Source organism: Panulirus ornatus, chromosome 4 (assembly GCF_036320965.1).
Source record: "Panulirus ornatus isolate Po-2019 chromosome 4, ASM3632096v1, whole genome shotgun sequence".
Classification (NCBI taxonomy): domain Eukaryota; kingdom Metazoa; phylum Arthropoda; class Malacostraca; order Decapoda; family Palinuridae; genus Panulirus; species Panulirus ornatus.
This window is the reverse complement of record NC_092227.1, coordinates 27660164-27669263: the sequence shown is the minus strand read 5'-3', so window position 1 is coordinate 27669263 and position 9100 is coordinate 27660164.

Genomic DNA, 9100 nt, shown 5'->3' with positions numbered 1-9100 from the left:
CGGGGTCGACGTGCTGTCATTGGATTGAACCAGGGCATGTGAAGCGTCTGGGGTAAACCATGGAAAGTTGTGTGGGGCCTGGATGTGGAAAGGGAGCAGTGGTTTTTGCAATATAACATGACAGCTAGAGACTAAGTGTGAACGAATGAGGCCTTTGTTGTCCTTTCCTAGCGCCTCCTCGCACACATCAGTGGGGAGGGGGTTGTTATTTCATGTGTGGACAGGTGGTGATGGGAATAAATAAAGGTAGACAGTATGAAATATGGACATGTGTATATATGTATATGTCTGTGTATATATATATATATATATATATATATATATATATATATATATATATATATATATATATATATATACATATATATATATATATATATATATATATATATATATATATATATATATATATATATATATATATATATATATATATGTATATATATATATATATATATATATATATATATATATATATATATATATATATATATATATATATATATATGTATATATATATATATATATATATATATATATATATATATATATATATATATATATATATATATATATATACATATATATATATATATATATATATATATATATATATATATATATATATATATATATATATATATATATATATATACATATATATATATATATATATATATATATATATATATGTACATTGAGAAGTATGGGTATGTATATTTGCGTGTGTGGACGTGTATGTATATACATATGTATGTGGGTGGGTTGGGCCATTCCTTCGTCTGTTTCCTTGCCCTACCTCGCCAATGTGGGAGACAGCGACAAAGCAAAATAAATAAATAAATAAATAAATAGATAGATAAATAAACAAATATTATATATATATATATATATATATATATATATATATATATATATATGTATATATATATATATATATATATATATATATATATATATATATATATATATATTTATATTTTTTTTTAAACTATTCGCCAGTTCCCGCGTTAGCGAGGTAGCGTTAAGAACAGAGAACTGGGCCACTGAGGGAATATCCTCACCTGGCCCCCCTCTCTGCTCCTTCTTTTGGAAAATTAAAAAAAAAAATTGAGAGGGGAGGATTTCCAGCCCCCCGCTCCCTCCCCTTTTAGTCGCCTTCTACGACACGCAGGGAATACCTGGGAAGTATTCTTTCTCCCCTATCCCCAGGGATAATATATATATATATATATATATATATATATATATATATATATATATATATATATATATATATATATATATATATATATATATATATATATATATATATGTATGTATATATATATATATATATATATATATATATATATATATATATATATATATATATATATATATATATATATATATATATATATATATATATATATATATATATATATGTATGTATATATATATATATATATATATATATATATATATATATATATATATATATATATATATATATATATATATATATATATATATATATATATATATATATATATATATATATATATATATATATATATATATATATATATATATATATATATATATATATATATATATATATATGAGAGGGTTAGGGAAAATGATTTGGTAAACAGAAAAGAGGTAGTAAAAGCTTTGCGGAAGGTGAAAGCCTGCAAAGCAGCGGGTTTGGATGGTATTGCAGTGGAATTTACTAAAAAATGGGGTGACTGTATTGTTGACTGGTTGCCAAGGTTAGTTAATGTATGTATAATTCATGTTGAGGTTCGTGAGGATTGGCGGAATGATTACATAGTGCCAGTGTACAAACGCAAAGGGGATAAGGGTGAGTGCTCATATTACAGAGGTATAAGTTTGTTTCGTATTCCTGGTAAATTATATGGGAGGGTATTGATTGAGACGGTGAAGGAATGTACAGAGCATCAGATTGGGGAACAGCAGTGTGGTTTCAGAAGTGTTAGAGAATGTGTGGATCAGGTGTTTGCTTTGAAGAATGTATGTGAGAAATACTTAGAAAAACAAATGGATTTGTGTTTAGCATTTATGGATCTGGAGAAGGCATATGATAGAGTTGATAGAGATGCTCTGTGTAAGGTATTAAGAATATATGGTGTGGGAGGCAAGTTGTTAGAAGCAGTGAAAAGTTTTTATCGAGGATGTAAGGCATATGTACGTGTAGGAAGAGAGGAAAGTGATTGGTTCCCAGTGAATGTAGGTTTGCGGCAGGGGTGTGTGATGTCTCCATGGTTGTTTACTTTGTTTATGGATGGGGTTGTTAGGGAGGTGAATGCAAGAGTTTTGGAAAGAGGGGAAAGTATGAAGTCTGTTGGGGATGAGAGAGCTTGAGAAGTGAGTCAGTTGTTGTTCGCTGATAATACAGCGCTGGTGGCTGATTCATGTGAGAAACTGCAGAAGCTGGTGACTGAGTTTTGTAAAGTGTGTGAAAGAAGAAAGTTAAGAGTAAATGTGAATAAGAGCAAGGTTATTAAGTACAGTAGGGTTGCGGGTCAAGTCAATTGGGAGTTAAGTTTGAATGGAGAAAAACTGGAGGAAGTAAAGTGTTTTAGATATCTGGGAGTGGATCTGGCAGCGGATGGAACCATGGAAGCGGAAGTGAATAATAGGGTGGAGGAGGGGGCGAAAATCCTGGGAGCCTTGAAGAATGTGTGGAAGTCCAGAACATTATCTCGGAAAGCAAAAATGGGTATGTTTGAAGGAATAGTGGTTCCAACAATGTTGTATGGTTGCGAGGCGTGGGCTATGGATAGAGTTGTGCGCAGGAGGGTGGATGTGCCCGAAATGAGATGTTTGAGGACAATATGTGGTGTGAGGTGGTTTGATCGAGTAAGTAATGTAAGGGTAAGAGAGATGTGTGGAAATAAAACGAGCGTGATCGAGAGAGCAGAAGAGGGTGTTTTGAAATGGTTTGGTCACATGGAGAGAATGAGTGAGGAAAGATTGACCAAGAGGATATATGTGTTGGAGGTGGAGAAAACGTGAAATGGGAGATCAAATTGCAGGTGGAAAGATGGAGTGAAAAAGATTTTGAGTGATCGGGACCTGAACATGCATGAGGGTGAAAGGCGGGCGAGGAATAGAGTGAATTGGATCGATTTGGTATACCGGGGTCGACCTGCTGTCATTGGATTGAATCAGGGCATGTGAAGCGTCTGGGGTAAACCATGGAAGATTCTGTAGGGCCTGGATGTGGAAAGGGAGCTGTGGTTTCGAGCATTATTGCATGACTGCTAGAGACTGAGTGTGAACGAATGGGGCCTTTGTTGTCTTTTCCTAGCGCTACCTCGCACACAGGAGGGGGGGAGGGGGATGTTATTCCATATGTGGCGAGGTGGCGATGGGAATGAATAAAGGCAGACAGCGTGAATTGTGTGCATGGGTATATATGTATGTGTGTGTGTGTGTGTGTGTGTGTGTGTGTGTGTGTGTGTGTGTGTGTGTGTGTGTGTGTGTGTGTGCATATATGTGTACATTGAGATTCATGGGTATGTATATTTGCATGTGTTGACGTGTATGTATATACATGTGTAGGGGGGTGGGTTAGGCCATTTCTTTCGTCTGTTTCCTTGTGCTACCTCGCAAACGCGGGAGACAGCGATAAACCAAAAATAAAATATATATATATATATATATATATATATATATATATATAAATATATATATATTTTTTTTTTTTTTTTTTTTCATACTATTCGCTATTTCCCGCGATAGCGAGGTAGCGTTAAGAACAGAGGACTGGGCCTTTGAGGGAATATCCTCACCTGGACCTCTTCTCTGTTCCTTCTTTTGGAAAATTAAAAAAAAAAAAAAAAAAACGAGAGGGGAGGATTTCCAGCCCCCCGCTCCCTTCCCTTTTAGTCGCCTTCTACGACACGCAGGGAATACGTGGGAAGTATTTTTTCTCCCCTATCCCCTGGCGATAGGCGAGAAAGAATACTTCCCCCGTATTCCCTGCGTGTCGTAGAAGGCGACTAAAAGGGGAGGGAGTGGGGGGCTGGAAATCCTCCCCTCTCGTTTTTTTTTAATTTTCCGAAAGAAGGAATAGCGAATTGGCCCAGTCCTCTGTTCTTAACGCTACCTCGCTAATGCGGGAAATGGTGAATAGTTTGAAAGAAAGAATATATATATATATATATATATATATATATATATATTAGTATAGTGATCACACTAGTCCGTGATGAGCGATGATAATTATGAAAGTGAAATTGCAATTTAGTAAGAGTTCGTACAATTTCATTTAACATGTATTTTTCTATACTTGTGGCAGATCATGTTTCAAGGAAACAATCTTCCTCATTAGGTACCAATAATTCATGAAGCTTTTTAAATCTCAACACCACACAAAAAGTATCGTGTTTCATCTGCCATCATAGACATCATACTGGCCTGACAGACAGTGACCATGAAAGGGATGAGGAGGAGGAAGATGGGGGGTTGCCATGTGGTTAAAGGGAGTTCCTTGACGAGGGTTGACCTGGGTAACGAGATATGTGTTTGACCATTTTTCTTACGTTTGCATTTCTTGATAATTTTTTCATAATGATTTGGCTGATAATAGGAGGGGCTTTAAAGTTGACTGGGGACAAATTAAAGTTCTCAGTACCGGCATTGAAGACATTCATTGACGTTACGGGCAGCACAATCAAAAGAGCGATACAATGTGACTGGGTTGTTAAGGTCTCGGGTGATCGTTTTCATGACACTGTCTAGCGATCACACTATTTTGGTCATCCCTGCGTACTGTGTGACGATACCAATAGCATCTCTCAGTTAGAGTTTTGCCGGTCTGGCAAATATATACATCTTGACATGCCTTACATTTGACGGCGTAGACACTCCCAATTTTTGGATAATTTCGCCTTTTTTTTTAATGAGGTCATACTGATAGTGTTACAGTGCTGCAAGGCAACATTAAAGGCACTGTTTTTTAGTAACTTTCTTACATTAGTTAAGTTAGGAGAATAGGACAACACAACATTTAGACCTATCATTATTTCTAACACTTTCGTTAATAGATGCATATTATTCATCTTCCTAGCTTCCCAGTAAGCCTTATTAACAAACCACTTATGATAACATAACATCCTAAGAATACGTCGTATTAATCTACATTCGTCTACTAGACTTATGAGATCATATATCTATAATGCTCTTAAAAACATAGACATAATTCCAGACATTTTCACAGGCGAATCATGTACTGAGAAATGCTTTATATAGATCTTATAGTTAGTAGGCTTCCTATAGATCTTGAAGGACAAATGATCAGGTTTCTTAATTATCAACACCAAGAAAAGGCAGTTTGCTTTCCTTTTCCTATTCAATCTTGAATTCAGTGGTGTGGTGGATGATAATAATGAATAATGATAATAATGATGATAATAATCAATGAAGAAAACATCACAATCTTGGGAAGATGGCCATAAGAACCACACACCATCAACGTATTTAAATAAGATTTTTGATGATTACTAATTGAGGTTAGAGATTTAGTCTCAAAGTTTTCCATGAAAAAGTTACCGAGGATAAGACTGAGTGGATTTCCCATGGCAACACCAAATTTCTGTGTATAAAAATTACCTTCATCATCTTGGAGAACATTATTAGAAACAAAATGTTTTAATAAGTCAATGAATGTTTTCCTGGGTAGAGACAAAGCAAGACTGAGAACAGTTTAGGTATGTGATAGTTTCACCAATGGGGACTTTAGTTCCTAGGTTTGTTTACAAAATCTATACTATTGATAACATGCGAAGGAGAGATTTTTATTTCAAATTGCTAAGGTGCTTTGTTAACCATTTGGATAACTTATAACCAGAAGACTTAACAGAGAAGGTAATTGGTATTAGGGGACCTCCATCTTTATGAGTTTTAGAGATGCCATATTTATATAAGGAAGAGAGAGATTAACCATCCTTACACACTTCAGAATGTCTTAGTGTTTATTTAACAATTGGTTGAGTGTAGAGTTACAGGTCTTTACTTATTACTAATGGTGCTTTCGATTTTGCCTTTCAGTACAATATCACCATCGGTGAGACCTTAATCAAAAGTTGGCCGAATCATCCAAAAAGTGGGAGTGCTTACGCTGTCAAATGTAAGGCATGTAAAGATGTATCCATTGGCCAGACTAGTAAAACAATACTTGAGAGATGCTATTGGCACCGTCACTCAGTACGCAGGGATGACCACAAAAACGTAATCGCTAAACACTCATGAAAACGATCACCTGTACACCTTAACCCAGTCACATTGTACCCCTCTTCTGTTTATGCTACCCGTAACGTCATTGGATCTGTCTTAATTGCTGCTACTAAGAACTTTGATTTGTCCACAGGAAACTTAAAACCCATCATATTATCAACCAAATCATTATGAAAGAATTATCGAGAAACGAAAATATGAGAAAAATGGTCGAACACACATCTTCTTCTCCAAGTCATACCCCGCCAAGTAATCCCTCTTAACAACATGGTACCCTCCACTCTCCCTTTAACGATGACTCTCGGTCAGGTCAGTGTGTTGTCTATGATGGCAGAGGTCAGACGGTATTTTCGTAGTGGTGTTGGGATTCAAAAATATTTATCAAATATTGGCACCTGATGAGGCGGCTTGTCTCCGCGAAATATGTACAGCCACATGTAAACTACATATCAAATAAAATCATATGAACTCATACTGAATTGCGATTTCACCTTTATGACTATCATCACGAAATAGTGTGATTTACATATCAATAGTTAAAGATCGCGATGAAGTTCCCATGTGGCAACACCCAAGACTTTCCAACACCCGCCAGATTTCTCAGTATGTACCGTTGTGCCTACCTCTCTGCTAACACCAGGATGTTGCAGCATAAGTTCCTACAAGAATGCTTTAGGAACAAAGTACCACCCACCCTAATTCCAATTGCCTTCCATAAGAAGAAACAAACTCCGTTTGGCAGAATAAAACATGAAATTCTTCCACCGAACATAGACAATGCTAAACTGACTCTGACCAGACTTTCTACAACCTCAGAAATGGTGTGCTGACTTAGTCGTTACTGCTAACCGTATGAGTGAAGCAAGATCATGAGAAAGAACCATCTGGAATGAGAAATTGACAAGATCTTTTACAGCTGTTTATGGACGAAAGCATCATACCGAGATAGGAACTCGGCTCTGCGATCTGGATTCACTTTTTTTTTCTTCAAATCCACTGATACTTTTAGTGTGATACATTTAGTATCTATCTTGAAATCTAATGATAATGTCAACAACGAATTTGATTCCGTATCAGGTTCAATTTTAAGTGCCTTAGCTAGTGAAAGTATTTCCAACTATAGAGACATGCCACATAGATTCCAGGGAAAAGAAAGACATTCATATCACAAAATCAGATAAGACTGGTCAGTTCGTGAATATGAATACAACGGACTATAGATATAAACTTCAGGATCTTTTAAATCATAATGAAACATATAAAAAAATGAACATCTAATCCCCTTAGTAATAAAGCAAAGACCTTCAGTTGTTAAACGATTACCAGGATATTCTGAAGTCAATGAGGATGGCTATTCCCTTTCTTCCTTATATATGTAGTCTCCTTAAAGCTCACAAAGATGGATATCACCTCAGACCAATTATCTACTCTGTTAATTCTTTTGTTTATAAATTATCCAGATAACTAGCAAGACACCTTAGCTTTGTTCAAAGAAAATCGCATTTAATAATAGCTTAGATTTCGTAAAAAAAAGCTAGGGACATTAATTTACCTGATCATAAACTCATTGGTTTTTATGTGAATTCCCTTTTCACTAAAGGTCCCATTGATAAAACCATCACCTACCTAAGGAGGATATTACCTAATCTCAGTCTTGCCTTGCCCCTAACAAGAAAAACTTTCAGTGACTTAGTAAAGATTTGTGTTTCCAATATTATATTCCAAGATGATGAAGTTAATTTCTATAGACAGATATTTGGTCGTACCATGGGAAATCCCCTTAGTCTTATCCTCAGTAACTTATTTATGGAAAACTTTGGGGCTAAATTTCTAATTTCAATCAGTAATCACTCCAAAAATCTGGTTTACACACGTTCATGTTTTGCGGTCCGTATGGCCATCTTCCCAAGATTGCGATGTTTTCTATAATATATCAAATAACATCCACCTCACTATAAAATTCAAGATTTAGTAGGAAGAGGAAGGCAAACTGCCGTTTCTTAATGTGTTGATAACTAGGGAATTTGATCATTTGTCCTTCAAGATCTATAGGAAGCCTACCAACTCTCTAAAAATGTTTTTAATTATGTCTAGGTTTTAAAGAACACTTCAGATATGTGATCCCATAAGTCTAGTAGACGGATGTGGTCATATAAGACATATCTTTAGGTAATTATGTTACCCTAAGTAGTTCGTGAATAAGGCCTAATGGAAAGCTAGGAAGAGATCTTTTGCATCTTGCAACAAAAGTGTAATAAATGATGATAGAACTGAATGTTTAGTATTTCCCTATTCCCTTAACTTAACTAATGTAAAACAGGTACTAAAAGATAATGTTTTGTAATGTCTTACAGTACACTAACACCATCAGTAAGACCTTAATTAAAAGTTGGCCAAATCATTCAACCATTGGGAGTGTTCACTCCGTCAAATGTAAGGCATGTAAAGATTGGCCAGACCGGCAAAATTGTGAGTGAGAATGCTAGTGATATCGTGACTGAGTACGCAGGGATGAACGCAAAAACGCGATCGCTAAACACTCATGAAAACGATCGCCCTTGTGCACCTTGACAACCCAGTGATATTGTACCCCACCTCTGATTATGGTACAAGTAACGTCATTAAATCTGTCTTAATTTGTTACTAAGAACTTAAGTTTGTACCCATGCAACTTTAAACCATCCTATTATCAACCAAGTCATTATGAAAGAATTGTCAAGAGCCAAAAACAAGGAAAATGGTCGAACACACATCTTGTTCCTAGGGCCAATCTCCCGCTACGCAGCCCCCTTTAAAGGTCACTGTCTGTCAGACCATTGTATTGTCTACGATGGCAGAGGCTAGACTGTATTTT